The sequence below is a fragment of the Ascidia mentula genome, chromosome 1 (assembly GCF_947561715.1).
Source record: "Ascidia mentula chromosome 1, kaAscMent1.1, whole genome shotgun sequence".
Classification (NCBI taxonomy): domain Eukaryota; kingdom Metazoa; phylum Chordata; class Ascidiacea; order Phlebobranchia; family Ascidiidae; genus Ascidia; species Ascidia mentula.
In genome coordinates this window covers 27459993-27480362 of record NC_138566.1, presented here as the reverse complement: position 1 = coordinate 27480362, position 20370 = coordinate 27459993, and positions in this window count along the sequence as shown.

Genomic DNA, 20370 nt, shown 5'->3' with positions numbered 1-20370 from the left:
CAAAATTGGCGTATGTCCTTTAGTTTCTTATTGCTGCGCGAAAACGCATGTTACAAACAATGGTCGCTAAAGTCGTGAGGAATTAACTAAATTTGAGAATTCCCGCCGGCAATATACACAATTTTAAATCAAGAGACCTGAAATTTTACACACAAATACTAGGTGCTACAACAAAACGAGAAATGAAAACTAAATTGGCGCCTGACCTTTAGAATTTTATTGCTTGCCGAAAACGCATGTTTGAAACTATGGTGGCTAATGTTCGGCGGATTTAACTAAATTTGACAGTTGTCCGCCTGTGATTTCAACATTTTTCTATCAAGCGACTTGAAGTTTTGCACACAAATATTAGATGCCACTACAAAACGTGTAATGAAAACCAAATTGGACAATGTCCTTTAGTTTCTTATTGCTGCGCGAAAACGCATGTTACAAACAATGGTCGCTAAGGTCGTGCGGAATTAACTAAATTTGAGAATTCCCGCCGGCAATATACACAATTTTAAATCAAGAGACCTGAAATTTTGCACACAAACACTAGGTGCCACAACAAAACGAGAAATGAAAACTAAATTGGCGTCTGTCTTTTAGAATTTTATTGCTTTCCGAAAACGCATGTTTGAAACTATGGTGGCTAATGTTCGGCGGATTAACTAAATTTGACAGTTGTCCGCCTGTGATTTCAACATTTTTCTATCAAGCGACTTGAAGTTTTGCACACAAATATTAGATGCCACTACAAAACGAGTAATGAAAACCAAATTGGCGCAATGTCCTTTAGTTTCTTATTGCTGCGCGAAAACGCATGTTACAAACAATGGTCGCTAAGGTCGTGCGGAATTAACTAAATTTGAGAATTCCCGCCGGCAATATACACAATCTTAAATCAAGAGACCTGAAATTTTGCACACAAACACTAGGTGCCACAACAAAACGAGAAATGAAAACTAAATTGGCGCCTGTCTTTTAGAATTTTATTGCTTTCCGAAAACGCATGTTTGAAACTATGGTGGCTAATGTTCGGCGGATTAACTAAATTTGACAGTTGTCCGCCTGTGATTTCAACATTTTTATATCAAGCGACTTGAAATTTTGCACACAAATATTAGATGCCACTACAAAACGAGCAATGAAAACTAAATTGGCGTATGTCCTTTAGTTTGTTATTGCTGCGCGAAAACGCATGTTTCAAACAATGGTCGCTAAGGCCGTGCGAAATCAACTAATTTTGAGAATTCCCGCCGGCAATAGAAACAATTTTCAATCAAGCGACCTGAAATTTTGCACACAAATATTAGATGCCACTACAAAACGAGCAATGAAAACTAAATTGACGTATGTCCTTTAGTTTCTTATTGCTGCGCGAAAACGCATGTTTGAAACTATGGTGGCTAAGGTTCGGCGCTTTTAACTAAATTTGACAGTTGTACGCCTGTGATATCAACATTTTTCTATCAAGCAACTTGAAATTTTGCACACAAATATTAGAAGCCACTACAAAACGAGCAATGAAAACTAAATTGGCATATGTCCTTTAGTTTCTTATTGCTGCGCGAAAACGCATGTTTGAAACTATGGTGGCTAAGGTTCGGCGCTTTTAACTAAATTTGACAGTTGTACGCCTGTGATTTCAACATTTTTCTATCAAGCAACTTGAAATTTTGCACACAAATATTAGATGCCACTACAAAACGAGCAATGAAAACTAAATTGACGTATGTCCTTTAGTTTCTTATTGCTGCGCGAAAACGCATGTTTGAAACTATGGTGGCTAAGGTTCGGCGCTTTTAACTAAATTTGACAGTTGTACGCCTGTGATTTCAACATTTTTCTATCAAGCAACTTGAAATTTTGCACACAAATATTAGATGCCACTACAAAACGAGCAATGAAAACTAAATTGGCGTATGTCCTTTAGAATTTTATTGCTTGCCGAAAACGCATGTTTCAAACTATGGTGGCTAAGGTTCGGCGCTTTTAACTAAATTTGACAGTTGTACGCCTGTGATTTCAACATTTTTACATCAAACGACTTGAAATTTTGCACACAAATATTAGATGCCACTACAAAACGAGCAATGAAACAAAATTGGCGTATGTCCTTTAGTTTCTTATTGCTGCGCGAAAACGCATGTTACAAACAATGGTCGCTAAGGTCGTGAGGAATTAACTAAATTTGAGAATTCCCGCCGGCAATATACACAATTTTAAATCAAGAGACCTGAAATTTTGCACACAAATACTAGGTGCCACAAAAAAACGAGAAATGAAAACTAAATTGGCGCCTGACCTTTAGAATTTTATTGCTTGCCGAAAACGCATGTTTGAAACTATGGTGGCTAATGTTCGGCGGGTTCAACTAAATTTGACAGTTGTCCGCCTGTGATTTCAACATTTTTCTATCAAGCGACTTGAAATTTTGCACACAAATATTAGAAGCCACTACACAACGAGCAATGAAAACTAAATTGGCGTATGTCCTTTAGAATTTTATTGCTTGCCGAAAATGCATGTTTCAAACTATGGTGGCTAAGGTTCGGCGCTTTTAACTAAATTTGACAGTTGTACGCCTGTGATTTCAACATTTTTCTATCAAGCGACTTGAAATTTTGCACACAAATATTAGATGCCACTACAAAACGAGCAATGAAAACCAAATTGCCGTATGTCCTTTAGTTTCTTATTGCTGCGCGAAAACGCATGTTTGAAACTATGGTGGCTAAGGTTCGGCGCTTTTAACTAAATTTGACAGTTGTCCGCCTGTGATTTCAACATTTTTCTATCAAGCGACTTGAAATTTTGCACACAAATATTAGAAGCCACTACACAACGAGCAATGAAAACTAAATTGGCGTCTGTCTTTTAGAATTTTATTGCTTGCCGAAAACGCATGTTTCAAACTATGGTGGCTAAGGTTCGGCGGTTTTGACTAAATTTGACAGTTGTCCGCCTGTGATTTCAACATTTTTACATCAAACGACTTCAAATTTTGCACACAAATATTAGATGCCACTACAAAACGAGCAATGAAACAAAATTGGCGTATGTCCTTTAGTTTCTTATTGCTGCGCGAAAACGCATGTTACAAACAATGGTCGCTAAGGTCGTGAGGAATTAACTAAATTTGAGAATTCCCGCCGGCAATATACACAATTTTTAATCAAGAGACCTGAAATTTTACACACAAATACTAGGTGCCACAACAAAACGAGAAATGAAAACTAAATTGACGTATGTCCTTTAAAATTTTATTGCTTGCCGAAAATGCATGTTTCAAACTATGGTGGCTAAGGTTCGGCGCTTTTAACTAAATTTGACAGTTGTACGCCTGTGATTTCAACATTTTTCTATCAAGCAACTTGAAATTTTGCACACAAATATTAGATGCCACTACAAAACGAGCAATGAAAACCAAATTGCCGTATGTCCTTTAGTTTCTTATTGTTGCGCGAAAACGCATGTTTGAAACTATGGTGGCTAAGGTTTGGCGGTTTTGACTAAATTTGACAGTTGTCCGCCTGTGATTTCAACATTTTTACATCAAACGACTTGAAATTTTGCACACAAATATTAGATGCCACTACAAAACGAGCAATGAAACAAAATTGGCGTATGTCCTTTAGTTTCTTATTGCTGCGCGAAAACGCATGTTACAAACAATGGTCGCTAAAGTCGTGAGGAATTAACTAAATTTGAGAATTCCCGCCGGCAATATACACAATTTTAAATCAAGAGACCTGAAATTTTACACACAAATACTAGATGCTACAACAAAACGAGAAATGAAAACTAAATTGGCGCCTGACCTTTAGAATTTTATTGCTTGCCGAAAACGCATGTTTGAAACTATGGTGGCTAATGTTCGGCGGATTTAACTAAATTTGACAGTTGTCCGCCTGTGATTTCGACATTTTTCTATCAAGCGACTTGAAGTTTTGCACACAAATATTAGATGCCACTACAAAACGACAAATGAAAACTAAATTGACGTATGTCCTTTAGAATTTTATTGCTTGCCGAAAAGGCATGTTTCAAACTATGGTGGCTAAGGTTCGGCGGTTTTAACTAAATTTGACAGTTGTCCGCCTGTGATTTCAACATTTTTCTATCAAGCGACTTGAAGTTTTGCACACAAATATTAGATGCCACTACAAAACGTGTAATGAAAACCAAATTGGACAATGTCCTTTAGTTTCTTATTGCTGCGCGAAAACGCATGTTACAAACAATGGTCGCTAAGGTCGTGCGGAATTAACTAAATTTGAGAATTCCCGCCGGCAATATACACAATTTTAAATCAAGAGACCTGAAATTTTGCACACAAACACTAGGTGCCACAACAAAACGAGAAATGAAAACTAAATTGGCGTCTGTCTTTTAGAATTTTATTGCTTTCCGAAAACGCATGTTTGAAACTATGGTGGCTAATGTTCGGCGGATTAACTAAATTTGACAGTTGTCCGCCTGTGATTTCAACATTTTTATATCAAGCGACTTGAAATTTTGCACACAAATATTAGATGCCACTACAAAACGAGCAATGAAAACTAAATTGGCGTATGTCCTTTAGTTTGTTATTGCTGCGCGAAAACGCATGTTTCAAACAATGGTCGCTAAGGTCGTGCGAAATCAACTAATTTTGAGAATTCCCGCCGGCAATAGAAACAATTTTCAATCAAGCGACCTGAAATTTTGCACACAAATATTAGATGCCACTACAAAACGAGCAATGAAAACTAAATTGACGTATGTCCTTTAGTTTCTTATTGCTGCGCGAAAACGCATGTTTGAAACTATGGTGGCTAAGGTTCGGCGCTTTTAACTAAATTTGACAGTTGTACGCCTGTGATTTCAACATTTTTCTATCAAGCGACTTGAAATTTTGCACACAAATATTAGATGCCACTACAAAACGAGCAATGAAAACCAAATTGGCGTATGTCCTTTAGTTTCTTATTGCTGCGCGAAATCGCATGTTTGAAACTATGGTGGCTAAGGTTCGGCGCTTTTAACTAAATTTGACAGTTGTCCGCCTGTGATTTCAACATTTTTCTATCAAGCGACTTGAAATTTTGCACACAAATATTAGAAGCCACTACACAACGAGCAATGAAAACTAAATTGGCCTATGTCCTTTAGAATTTTATTGCTTGCCGAAAACGCATGTTTCAAACTATGGTGGCTAAGGTTCGGCGGTTTTGACTAAATTTGACAGTTGTCCGCCTGTGATTTCAACATTTTTACATCAAGCGACTTGAAATTTTGCACACAAATATTAGATGCCACTACAAAACGAGCAATGAAACTAAATTGGCGTATGTCCTTTAGTTTCTTATTGCTGCGCGAAAACGCATGTTACAAACAATGGTCGCTAAGGTCGTGCGGAATTAACTAAATTTGAGAATTCCCGCCGGCAATATACACAATTTTAAATCAAGCGACCTGAAGTTTTGCACACAAATATTAGATGCCACAACAAAACGAGAAATGAAAACTAAATTGGCGCCTGACCTTTAGAATTTTATTGCTTGCCGAAAACGCATGTTTGAAACTATGGTGGCTAATGTTCGGCGGATTTAACTAAATTTGACAGTTGTCCGCCTGTGATTTCAACATTTTTCTATCAAGCGACTTGAAGTTTTGCACACAAATATTACATGCCACTACAAAACGACAAAGGAAAACTAAATTGACGTATGTCCTTTAGAATTTTATTGCTTGCCGAAAATGCATGTTTCAAACTATGGTGGCTAAGGTTCGGCGGTTTTGACTAAATTTGACAGTTATCCGCCTGTGATTTCAACATTTTTATATCAAGCGACTTGAAATTTTGCACACAAATATTAGATGCCACTTCAAAACGAGCAATGAAACCTAAATTGGAGTATGTCCTTTAGTTTCTTATTGCTGCGCGAAAACGCATGCTTGAAACTATGGTGGCTAATGTTCGGCTGATTAACTAAATTTGACAGTTGTCCGCCTGTGATTTCAACATTTTTCTATCAAGCGACTTGAAATTTTGCACACAAATATTAGATGCCACTACAAAACGAGCCATAAAAACTAAATTGGCGTATGTCCTTTAGTTTCTTATTGCTGCGCGAAAACGCATGTTTGAAACTATGGTGGCTAAGGTTCGGCGGTTTTAACTAAATTTGACAGTTGTCCGCCTGTGATTTCAACATTTTTATATCAAGCGACTTGAAATTTTGCACACAAATATTAGATGCCACTACAAAACGAGCAATGGAAACCAAATTGACATATGTCCTTTAGTTTCTTATTGCTGCGCGAAAACGCATGTTTGAAACTATGGTGGCTATGGTTCGTCGGTTTTGACTAAATTTGACAGTTGTCCGCCTGTGATTTCAACATTTTTCTATCAAGCGACTTGAAATTTTGCACACAAATATTAGATGCCACTTCAAAACGAGCTATGAAACCTAAATTGGCGTATGTCCTTTAGTTTCTTGTTGCTGCGCGAAAACGCATGTTTGAAACTATGGTGGCTATGGTTCGGCGGTTTTAACTAAATTTGACAGTTGTCCGCCTGTGATTTCAACATTTTTATATCAAGCGACTTGAAATTTTGCACACAAATATTAGATGCCACTGCAAAACGAGCAATGAAAACTAAATTGGCGTATGTCCTTTAGTTTCTTATTGCTGCGCGATAACGCGTGATACAAACAATGGTCGCTTAGGTCGTGCGGAATTAACTAATTTTGAGAATTCCCGCCGGCAATATACACAATTTTGAATCACGAGACATGAAATTTTCCACACAAATACTAGGTGCCACTGCAAAACGAGTAATGAAAACCAAATTGGACTATGTCCTTTAATTTTTTATTGCTGCGCGAAAAGGCATGTTGCAAACAATGGCCGCGAAGGTCGTGCGGAATTAACTAATTTTGTGAATTCCCGCCGGCAATATACACAATTTTGAACCAAGCAATTTCTTCCAATTAAGAGATTTGTATGACAATTTTGGTGCAGCTAGCACTTTTGGTAACGGGATCCAATTGACATACTTTACACCGTGTATGAAAAAATCGTCATCTAATGCACAAAAAAATATGGTAACAAATTTTTTGTTACAGCCAATTTAACGATATATTTCACTTCAAAACATTTTGTTAGGACATACCAAATTTAACAAAATTTTCCGAAACGAAATTGTTTAATTTGGAACGAAATTTTGTTACTCAGAACGGTTTTGTTAACGGTATTTCAGAGTAAATGGAAAATTGCATTATGCCCCATTACCGTCCAAAAAGTCTATCCGAGGAACGAAAATATGTTCCAACATCAAAAAAATTATGTTTTCCGAAACGAAAATTAAGTTCGGGCAAAAAAAATTCAGTTCCGGGAACGAAAATTCTGTTCAAGCAAAAAAAATTCTTTCCAGTATCGAAAATTCTGTTCCCCTAACGAAACTTATGTTCCAGTAACCAAATTTCTGTTCCAGTAACGAAAATTCCGTTCCAGGATCAAAAAGTCACATTTTTAATCGACATTTAGGTCGCATATCAACAATTTTCTTGAAAGAATGACAATTGTTTCCTTGGATCGAAAAAGTACCTTCAACGGGAATGCAATTATTCCTCATAGTACGATAATTATGTTCCAAAAACAACGAAAATTCTGTTCCAGTAACGAAAATTTCTGTTCCCGTAACTAAAATTCTGTTCCAGTAACGAAAATTCTGTTCCCGTAACTAAAATTCTGTTACCGTAACGAAATTTGAGTTCCCGTAACGAAAATTCTGTTCCAGCAACGAAATTTCTGTTCCCGTAACTAAAATTCTGTTCCAGTAACGAAAATTCTGTTCCGGCAACGAAAATTCCGTTCCCGCAAAGAAAATTCCGTTCCCGTAACGAAATTCCGTTCCTGTAACGAAAATTCTGTTCCAAGATCAAAAAGTCACTTTTTTATCAACAATTTTCTTGAAAGAACGACAATTGTGTCCATGGATCGAAAAAGTACCTTCGACGGAAATGTAATTATCCCTCATAGTACGATAATTATGTTCCAAAAACGAAATTTCTATTCCAGTAACAAAAATTCTGTTCCAGTAACGAAAATTCCGTTCCCGTAACTAAAATTCTGTTCCCGTAACGAAAATTCCGTTCCCGTAACGAAAATTCCGTTCCCGCAACGAAAATTCCGTTCCCGCAACGAAAATTCTGTTCCAGTAACGAAAATTCTGTTCCAGTAACGAAAATTCCGTTCCAGTAACGAAAATTCTGTTCCAGTAACGAAAATTCCGTTCCCGAAACGAAAATTCCGTTCCCGTAACGAAAATTCTGTTCCAGTAACGAAAATTCCGGTCCAGGATCAAAAAGTCACATTTTTGAACGACATTTCGGTCGCGTATCAACAATTTTCTTGAAAGAACGACAATTGTGTCCATGGATCGAAAAAGTACCTTCGACAGAAATGTAATTAATACCTCATAGTACGATAATTATGTTCCAAACACGAAATTTCTATTCCAGTAACAAAAATTCTGTTTCAGTAACGAAAATTATGTTCCCGTAACTAAAATTCTGTTCCAGTAACAAAAATTTTGTTCCAGTGACGAAAATTCTGTTACCGTAACGAAAATTCCGTTCCCGTAACGAAAATTCCGTTCCAGTAACGAAAATTCCGTTCCCGTAACAAAAATTCTGTTCCAGTGACGAAAATTCTGTTCCCGTAACGAAAATTCTGTTCCAGTAACGAAAATTCCGTTCCCGTAACGAAAATTCCGTTCCAGTAACGAAAATTCTGTTCCAGTAACGAAAATTCCGTTCCAGTAACGAAAATTCTGTTCCAGTAACGAAAATTCCGTTCCCGAAACGAAAATTACGTTCCCGTAACCAAATTCCGTTCCCGTAACGAAAATTCTGTTCCAGTAACGAAAATTCCGGTCCAGGATCAAAAAGTCACATTTTTGAACGACATTTAGGTCGCGTATCAACAATTTTCTTGAAAGAACGACAATTGTGTCCATGGATCGAAAAAGTACCTTCGACAGAAATGTAATTAATACCTCATAGTACGATAATTATGTTCCAAAAACGAAATTTCTGTTCCAGTAACAAAAATTCTGTTCCAGTAACGAAATTTCTGTTCCAGTAACGAAATTTCTGTTCCAGTAACGAAAATTCCGTTCCCGTAACGAAAATTCCGTTCTCGTAACGAAAATTCTGTTTCAGTAACAAAAATTCCGTTCCCAGAATAAAACTTCGGTTCCAGGAACGCAAATTCGGTTCCGGGAACGAAAATTATGTTCCATGCATATTTTCATCTTCCCGTAAGTGTCTACGTTTGAAAACATATATTCGTAATAAAATCAACCTTATACTCGTGAGCAAAACCGCGTTATCTTCGTCTCTTTGTCGACATCTAGTGGTGATTTTTGGCTTGGTCGATTTTCGGAACACAATTTTTAGTGCGATATTACCCAAATTGTGATTTTGGAAACACAATTCAAAAACCAAAATATGTTCCTGTAACGAAATTTTGCGTAAAAATAATGTTCCCGAAACGGTTTTTCTCATTTGGGAACGAAATTTCGTTTCTCGGAACGGTTTTGTAACGAAATTTCGGAACAAAGGCAAAAAATGTATTATGACTTTACCCTGTAGAGTGGTTGTAGTTACACTTGTAGTTGGAGGAAATACTGTTGTTGTCGTTTTTATTGTTGTAATTGTTTTCTTTGTAGAAGTTGTTGTAGAGGATGTGCTCGGGGCTGCAATTCACAACACATCTTCTCGTTACTCTCCAGTATTGCTTCAATGTATACTCAATGCAAATTTATGAGCAAATTAAACGATGTCTGGGATGCAGCGTACCAAATGATTCGTGTCGACTGCTATGCTGAATCTAAAGTCTGCTTGTGTGTTCTTGTTGTAGACTACTGAATTTAAAATTCCATGAACAGACTTATTTATCAATAAAAACACACGTTTGCAATACCAGGTGGCGTAAAGTTTAATTTCCAAGCGCGTTTAACTAGAGTTTAGCACGTGACTGAATTGCAGCAAATTACTATAAAAAGAACGTGCGAACGTCACAGCGCGATGGCGAGAATATTAGGCTCGAGAGAAACTGTCGAAGGATTACGAAATGGGCGTTTTATAACGAAGTGTCAGAATAAATGTTTTGTCCAGCAGGATGCCAGAAATTGTGGAAATTCTTGCAGGAAAGCTTAACTATGCTTGCGCCCTTTCCGTCTGGTGTTCTAGTGTTGAGTTTCAGGAAACATGCGGCGTGGTCAGAGCTAGGCCAGGGAAAACATGCGTGTTGCCACAGTGCGGTGCGCATTTTAAAGAATTTTGTTTTCACAAACTAATGACGTTCTTTCAAGTTTTTTTATAACTTACCTTCCGGTTTTTGTTGACAAATATATCCCGAAGTAACATTGCATTCCGTACTTCTCCACTTGTATGTTGAATCAAGTGAAGTTAATGAACCCATTATCACACAATACTTTTCATCTGCTGCGATCGGTTCCCCTGTTGCCCACTGTCCATTGACAATATTTGCTTCACCCCACGTCCACTTATAAATGTTTGTTCCTAAATCTCGTTTTGCTCCGATGTAGAACGAGTATGGTGGACCTTGTAACAAGTAAGTGAGAATCACCAATTACATTATTTGCCCGTTTTTAGTACGTTATTGTAGCAAAAAAAGTATAAAAAAAAGCAAAATGAACAGTCTGGCGACCCACCATAAATGTTTTCCGAACCAGAATTTGCGGACAACTGGTTAACACAGAAAAGAAACTCTCGAAAATATTGGCGAATGTTCAAGCCTGTGATGAATACTTATGCGTTATCTGTTGCTGTTATTATATCATATTTCAACTATAGTTGACGGTCAGCAAGTATCAAAAATAGCAAATATTCCAAGCACAATACTTTACATATCCTGCTTATACCTGTAACATTCCCAATCTTTCCCACCAGGTAGTTAAATATATCTGTTGTTCCAACATTGGCGAGAAATGCATTGTGTGCACTGCATGCTGCTTCAGCTACTGTGTGTGAATTAACTTGAGGTCCGATCATATATTCCCTAAAGTCGTAGTTGTACCAAGTTTGTCCAAAAACAACACCAGAAGACCAAATAACACAGAGCGCAATCGTAATCAGCATCACGGCTCATTTGCAGTAGATTTACACGTTCTTAAAACAAAAGCTTGAGACTTAAACATATTATTTGAATCTGATCTAGCTTGCGGACAAAACAAATCGTTACAAACGCATCAGCAATCAACCTCACTCTACACGGGATGTGAGGTAATTGTGAAATGTGTGGGAATTCTAATCACGAAGGTGTAACATATTGTCTGAAGACATAATGTTACAAATGACCTGCGCAGGGGTTTTGAATAACACGATTGACAACTTTTGCATAACGTTGTCTTTGTTTAGTCGACAGTGCATGAGAACTTGTATTCTTTGAAATAGGCTGATAATTTCCATAGCATTTAACGCCACCGAACTCGTCATTATGTGGAAAAATAACATAATTGAACGACAAACCATGCTCCAAACATGGTTTCTTAAACTTTTATGTTCCACAACCGGATATGAATCGATGTGTGGGAGTTCTATCTTGGGAACACAAACACGCCTTTACACTTGAAACATGATATACTGGGAAATACTTCATATCAACAACATGATTTTAAAACGACGAAGGGATATTTAAGTGGTTCCGGCAACATCACAATTTACTTTTGTGTTTCTTAAAGGACTTTTCACCAGGAAGTTGAATTCTGTTGTTGTTTTAACATTGGCCGGATATGCATTTTGTCTACTGCATGCTGTTTAGCTTTTAGGTATGAGTTAACTTGAGGTCCGATCAAGTATTCGTGATGAGGATCAGACTCGTACCAAGTTTGAGAAATAACAACAGGAAGCAAGAATCCAAATACCATGATCAATAATTTCATGTTTCCAATGTACCAGCACTACACACATTCACACATATATAAAAACAATCTGTAATAATTTTAAATTACGTAATTGCGCACAATTCAAATTTATATTTGCTGTACAATGCACAAGTTCTCAGGGTTTTTAAAGATAAATGTTAACCAAAATTTGAATAGCAGATTTACGTCACAATTACTCATATGTAAAAATAACTCCTATGACATCAATGTAATAGGCGGACCTATTAGAGCCTATTGGAATTGGCTTTAAATAAAACAACCCCAAATTAAAATAAAGCACCCAAAGTTGCTTGTTCATGAAAAAAACTACATAACAATTATTTGTGTTACTAAACATTCCACAAACTCCTGCTAAAATCTCTGAAAATCTACTTTCTTTAATGTGCCCACAAATAGCGAATTACACCGGTAAACTTTCAAACACAACATAAACTTGTACATCTTGTAAAACTCACTATGCTGTGAACGATTTTGCACCTAAACTTACTAAACCTCTGTCATAGATTCACCATTTACGTCTACGTAAGAATATACGTTGCTTGGTTTGACCACAGCGTTATTGACGCAACACCGCCCACATTCGCGTGGTTCTGATTGATAATCGAAACGCGTCACACATCGGAGATAAGACGCGTAACTGCAGTGAAAACCATTCTATAAAGGAAGCATATGACGTCTGATATTTATTGTTGGTGATGGCAGACGCATTTTTATTCCATACGGAGCACAAATTGTTTGTTAATTATTAATTACCTAATATTATTTTATTTGTAACTTTCCTGTTTTTATGGTGAAATGACAGCAAATAAGTTAACACACAAATTCACTAACTTGTATTCCAAATCACGACAGTTTTACCAACTTAGAAACCAGTCTTTGGTCAAGCTGCGATTCTACTTTAACCTAATATTAACAAAAACATACTACGGTTTCAACCTAATATTAACAAACACATGCGATAAGGATATGGTTTTACCGGAGAATAACAAACTTCTTGTTGAATCAAACTAACTTACAATAACCATGAATGTATTGGAAATGTTACATCTGATGACGTTTCTATCGTCGAGATTCAGAGCAGTGCAGAGTATCGTAATCATCATCCCCACGTCATTCCTCTCCCACCTCTCTCTCTTGGAAACTTCGTCGTGTGATGGCGCCACAGAGTCGGGTTGGTTTCTATTCTTTCGTGGTTTAGCGGTTGCGTAAGTCGGTTCATCGGGGTCACCATTGGCTTCTTCTGCTTGAACAACATAAGGTTGTCAATCGTATGAGAATGAATCCAATGTATTTCTATATTGTTGTCGAGTTGAAAGTTGAGGAACCCAAGACGCAATTATCCCACAAAGTATCTCAGTATGGAACAGAAGGACAATAACTCTAAGGAATATTTTATAATATTTGCTTCCTCACCATCAACTTGTTTGTCATCTGTCTGCTCGTCACTGGTTTCTTGGTTGCTTCTGTAAACAAGTTGAAATGCTCAGATAGTTTTAAACGCTCCAAATTCACGTTTAAATTAAATCACGAACGTTTATTCACCTGTTGTGTTTTTTCCACCATAGGAAGGCAACAACAACACAGATGATTATGAACATGATTATTCCGATCACTGCCCCGGTAACAGCCGACGAACTGTTGTTGTTTGTTGAAGTTGCTACAAAATGCAACAAAGAACGTACGTCAGTGATTTGTGTTTTAAAATAAGTGCATTTAGAAAATGTTGTTAAAGTTGTTATTGTTTATATGGAGCTAAAAACCCTAATTCTTTTTTTTATCGCTGCAATATTTCTTTGACTTTCTTGGCATCGTCAGCATTAAAAAGTCTGTATATTTTTACTTAATTTTGTTTAAACTGCGTTGCTTTTTTAGCGATGATGACGATGCCTGGAAATATATATCAGTGAAAACAAACACATTGTTATTGACAAACAACTTAGGGTTATGATATAAAGGTTCATATAAAAGTAGTCAAAAGTAAACTTAATTGTTTGTCGGCCGTAAGACTGACTGTGAATGTTTTCTTTATAACAAATAATAATTTAACCTGGTTAAGTGATTGGTTGGGAACCCGTGGTTGTCTTCACACCGGTTGATGTTGATTTACTTGAGCTGGTTAAAGTTATACTTTTGGTGTTTTTTACAATTGTGGTCGTTGTTGTAGCAGCTAAAAGGTACAAAGAAGACAGAATTTCAACATTTATTTTCTGTGTCGTTTATATGGAATATACTGCGAGTTACCATTCGGTATTCGTTGGCAAATATATCTCGATGTTACATTGCATTCCGTACTTCTCCACTTGTATGTTGAATCAAGTGAAGTTAATGAACCCATTATCACACAATACTTTTCCCCTGTTGCGACTGGTTCCATTAATGCCCACTGTCCATTGACAATATTCGATCCATCCGTCCACTTGTAGATGTTTGTTCCTGCAGCTCGTTTTGCTCCGATGTAAAAGGAATTTTGTGGAACTCGAAGAAGAAGAAAAATCGAAAAAAATACAATTTGAAAACACGGAAGATTTACAGCTGCTCAGCGAAACTTTCATCACACAAGCAAACAAACTGCTTTGTTGAAAGTCGATACTCAAACCAAATTCAAGGGCATATTTTAAATGGACGAACTGTAATAACTGTTTTCGAACGTTTTTAAGGTTGCAAAATACCCAACAATCAACTACAATTAATTTACTATTGGTTCCAAGCATTGCAAATACCTGTAACAGTTCCAATCTTCCCCTTCAGGAAGTTGAATTCTGTTGTTGTTTTAACATTGGCGAGAAATGCAATGTGTGCACCGCATGTTGTTTCAGCTTCTGGGTATGAATTAACTTGAGGTCCGATCAAATATTCGTGGTAGTCATTCAACTTGTGCCAAGTTTGTGCCAGAATGCCAGGAAAGCCAAGCAAACACAACGCAATCACAAGCATTGCAACAACTCTCTAACATTTGTCAACCTAAACACAGCTAACGTGAAGCAGGAATACTTGGAGCAATTTATTGTAGTTGAGAAAATACATGGTTATGGTTTAATCGTTTTTTTCTGTTGAAAAAATCTTCCACGTTATTTTAATCATCATCTTCATCGGAGGAGATATTTTCCTTTTCCACAATTAAACAAAATGCCTCAAAAGAACTTTTGCACAAGTTTCCCGACCCTAAGGTATCTGATGTACCCAGCATTGTTGACACAGTCGGCTAATGCATAACAGAATCTCGTAATCGCCTCAATGCGAATTTCGTGTTTCTCCCAGGTAGTTCCCCCGCCTCTTAACAAAAAGATTGGGACCTTATATCTCCTTCCGCTCACAATCTGGCTGTTAAATACTTCGATTGCTCTAAGGCAGTGTTCCCCAAAAGGTTGGGACTCACTACTCTAAGATATCACTAACTCTTCAACCGCATATTATACCAACCAGCTTGCATGGTTATGTGTACGGATATGAATCAATGTGTGGGAGTTCTATCTTGGATGGGAATATAAACACGACTTCACACTTTAAACACGATATACCGGGAAATACTTCATATCGACAACATGATTTCGAAACGACAAAACGATATTTGAGCGGCTCCAGCAACATCACAATTTACTTTTGATGTTTCTCCAACGTGAGGTTAAGTTTGTTCTGTAACAACATTGCAGTCACGTGATGTTGTTATACGTCATCACCCACGTTGTACTGTGTAATATCTGGAAGAAGGAAACCTACGTCCTGACCACCCAGATAGGGGTATGAGGAGGTCAATAAACTAATTACTTTGCTTCATATTCAGGGACCATTTCGTGCTTGTTCTTTATTCGTGAGCTGAGTTTTTTGCTTGTTAATTAATTTGGCAAGCTGGGTTGGGGAAATTTTCAAAACCATTCAAGGATTTCCCTAAAAACGTCTTGAATTACATAATTTTTAACCATTGGAAACTGGAAAAGTTGGCGAAGATTTGGGTAAAAGGTTTTCCGTCACCATTGTCGTTGTCGTTTACATCATGTAGCAAAATATGTTACATTTCAACTATACTGTTCTGCCGGCAACACTAATTGCACACTGTTGATTACTTTGTGAAACTTCCAGAACCCAACAGCTTTTACCTAAGTACACGAGGAACAACAATTGTCTGTAACACAAAGGAAAAAGCAACCCTGAGGTATCTGTTCTACTCACAATGTTGACACAGCCGGCTAATGCATAACAGAATCTCATAATCGCCTCAATGCGAATTTCGTGTTTCTTCCAGGTAGATCCCCCGCCTCTTTAACGAGAAAAAACTCCACCCTGTTTCTCCTTCCGTTCACAATCAACTATGCTGTTTTGCCGGCCACACTAATTCCACACTGGTGATTACTTTGTAAAACTTCCAGAACACAACAGCTTTGCCTACAAGTACACGAGGAACAACAGTTGTTTGTAACACGAAGGAAAAAGCAAACCGACGTCATTGCTTCTGTCTTTAGGAACGAAGATATAAACACGCATAACAAAGTAAATATGTTTTTACATTATTATTAAACACAGTAAAACACTAAACACATGCATCAAACCATAAACATCACAGAAAAGCAATACATAAATGCCTAATTATAGACATAAACCCAAAGCGGTAAAAGATGCTGAATAAATTTGTGATGTCATTCTCACAAAGATTGTGACGTCATCCTCATAGGAATGTGAAATGAAAATGCGGAAGAAACAACACAAAACTACTCAAAGCTTGACAAAATTGTCCATTATTACTTCTTATTTGTTTCCTTTCATAACAATCGCATAAGTTTGTTCCGCATCATTGCAGTCACGTGATGTATGTACGTCACCGTTGTACCCACGTTCTTCCGTGTTATAAGTTTGTGCATGTAAGCTTGTGTGTTGGAGGTGGTCGTACGTGTCACAATCCTCATTATTATTAACTTGGTCGTAAACCGCTTCGTTGGTAGATTCAACCCTGGATGAGGTTCCTGCTTTTGGTTGGTTTTTCTTCTTTCGTGGTTTTGCGGTTGCGTAGATCGGTTCTGCTTGGGTTGGGGTTGGGGTTGGGGAGGTTTCTTGTGCTTGGAAACAAAATATACCAGTGATGGATTTATAATATGACGTAATAAAATATTAAGACTTTTCCGGAAGAAGTAAAAAATGTGATTGCGTTCTGGTGTAAATTCATTTATTTTGTTTCCATGTGGGAACGTTTCTATGTCAAATCTATTTATAAAATTTATTCTAACGAAGAATTGACAAATGCACGAAATCATTCAATGACAAACTACAATATCCTCAACTTACCTGCGACTTCTCCGTCCATTGTGTTATTTCCAATCTGTTGAGTCCGAGCTCTGGTAAAAGAAACAACAAAAATCAAGTTTTGCATGAGTCGATTGCACAATAACAAATATCCCAAAACCTAGAAGTGATGGCGCCAACAACATGTAAGCCATTGTTACGTCATACTGATAATTTTACCTGCGTTTCCTCCATAAAACCAATCCAGTGGCGAGGATTAATAAGATGATGACGATCACAACCCCAACAACTGCACCAACGATAGATGATGAATCCGTGACATTTGATGGTGAATTTACATCAACTGTTGTTGGGAAAGTGACTGAAAAATGAACGTTTGAAAACTTTTGCGAAACCGCTTAGTTACAGTTCTGAAACCAAAACTGTTGAAAAGTTTTACACACATTGAGAGATTGGATATTATATATTAATTTACTGCTAGTTGACGCGACAATGGCTTTGAACATTGTAATATTACAATGAGTTTTTACATAAGCTACCGAACTGTCTGTACTATTTACCTGGTTTGGTTGAACTACTGGGCCTGACGTTATAAGTGGCGACGTTTGTTGTGGTTCCATCGTTCCTCTGTGTGGTTCGGGTACCGTGTGTAGTTGGTGGTAACTTCTGGTGTTGTCGTAGGTGTGATAGTGGAGCTCTTGGTTGTACTGGTGGTTGTACTTGTGGCTAGTAATAGGAACGGGTTAATGACATTTTGGGTTTCTTTATTTTGTAGCTACTAATGGTGTTTGCGTTTTACGGTTGGTCACAAACTTGGGGCGGTCCCACGAGGGGAGACAGAGACCAATCGCCCACCAGGAAATGGCTTAACGCAGAAGAAACGTTGCACACAAAACAGATGACATTAAATATTTCTTTAATCACACCAACGTGCTTTTTTGCTGCGCATGACTTTCCTCGTCTCGCTCCCAACACTTCTGTTTATTACCTCACATTAAGTCTGGATTCGTAACCGCCCACGACAGAAAACCTAATCGTCTTTTCGGTAAGATTAATTTTCATCTCACTGTGAACGATGGATATGATGGCCCGGTCCATAAACACACGCAGCTGCATTGTTGATAAAAATGATTTAAGAATGAATATTTCAAGTAAGTCTTGGACGAACCAAAACGATTTTTAGTGGTTTGGGGAACTTACATGAGAAGTTTGTTTGATGAAATTCGCCGTAATGGAAAATTTGTTACATTTGAAGATAATTTGTCGATTGTTGCCACCGTAAAATTTACGTCTAGGGCGCAACTGTTTAAACGGTTTGCATGTTTGGTATATTGCCACAGGTGTTTACAAACGACAACTTGCCTGTTTTTTGAAAATTTGATTACCTGCCGGTTGCCGGTTGCCGTTGACAAATATATCCCGATGCAACATTGCATTCCGTACTTCTCCACTTGTATGTTGAATCAAGTAAAGTTAATGAACCCATTATCACACAATTGTTGGCTTCTGTTGCATCCGGTTCCCCATTTGCCCACTGTCCATTGACAAAGTTTACTGCATCCCACGTCCACTTATAGTTGCTTGTTCTTGGAACTCGTTTTGCTCCAACGTATAACGAATATGGAAGAGCTTGAGAAAAACATCTGTTACATTTGCGTGCTTCAAACAAGTAAAAAAAAAACGTTTTGGGTTTTTATTATTTACTTGTTTAATAATTGCAGTCTGGTGCAATTATCCCTATTTGTGGGTTTGTCGGTAAATAGTAAAATGATAAATGCCGCATTATATTTCACAGTTTTAAGTATATTAGTACGCTTCTCATTGCAAAAAATACCATAAATATATTTTTATAATATATCACTAGCATGGCCCACACAGGTATGTCAAGTTTACTTTGTACGTATAAATCTTAATGGTCATCTCTTCGCAAGCGTTTTGCCATACATTTTGCCTAAGTTTAATAGCGGACACAGTTGGACATCATATGTAGTTGAAACTTATATCCTCTGTTACCTACGATACAGCTTTAAGTTGCCTGTTGTAAAATAAAATTGGTCATATAACCTGGCCAAAACATAATGACATTGAAAACAGTTGCTTTTAGTGTTTCTAACAAGAATGTTGTGATTTTTAAACACCTGCAACATTTCCAATCTTTTCCACGAGGAAGTTGAATTCATTTGTTGTTTTAACATTGGCGAGATATGCATTGTGTGCATTGCATGCTGTTTCAGCTTCTGTGTATGAATTAACTTGAGGTCCTATCAAATATTCGTGGTAATCATCCAACTTGTACCAAGTTTGTCCAAAAACAACACCAGAGGACGAAATAACACAAAGCAGAATCGTAGTCAGCATCGCGTATCATTTACAGTAAATTTACACATTCCTAAAACAAAAGCTTGAGACTTAACCACATTATTTGAATCTGATGTACCTTGCGGACAAAACAAATCGTTACAAACACATCAGCACTCAACCTCACTCTACATAGGATGTGAGGTTATTGTGAAATGTGTGGGAATTCTAATCACGAAGGTTTGTCTGAAGGACAAACATCACGCAGATGTTGCAAATGACGCAGAGGTTTTGAATAGCCTGTTTGACAACTTTTCAAATAACGTCTTTGTTTTGTCAACAATGCATGGGAACTTGTTCTGTGAAATAGGCTGATAGTTTCCATAGCATTTAAGTTGAATTCTGTTGTTGTTTAACATTAGCGAGAAATGCATTGTGTGAACTGCCCTGGTATCCTCTGCATGCTGTTTCAGCTTCTATGTATGAATTAACTTGAGGTCCGATCAAATATTCGTAATGAGGATCAGACTCGTACCAAGTTTGAGAAATAACAACAAGGAAGCAAGAATATAAATACCATGATCAATAATTTAATGTTGCCAATGTAACAGCACTACACACATTCACACATACATAAAAACAATCTGTTATAATTTTAAATTACGTAATTGCGCACAATTCAAACTCATATTTGCTGTACAATGCACATGTTTTCAGGGTTTTAAAAGACAAATGTTAACCAAAATTTGAATAGCAGATTTACGTCACAATTACTCATATGTAAAAATAACTCCTAAGACATCAATGTAATAGGCGGACTATTAGAGCCTATTAGAATTGGCTTTAAATAAAACTACCCCACATTAAAATAAAGCACTCAAAGTCGC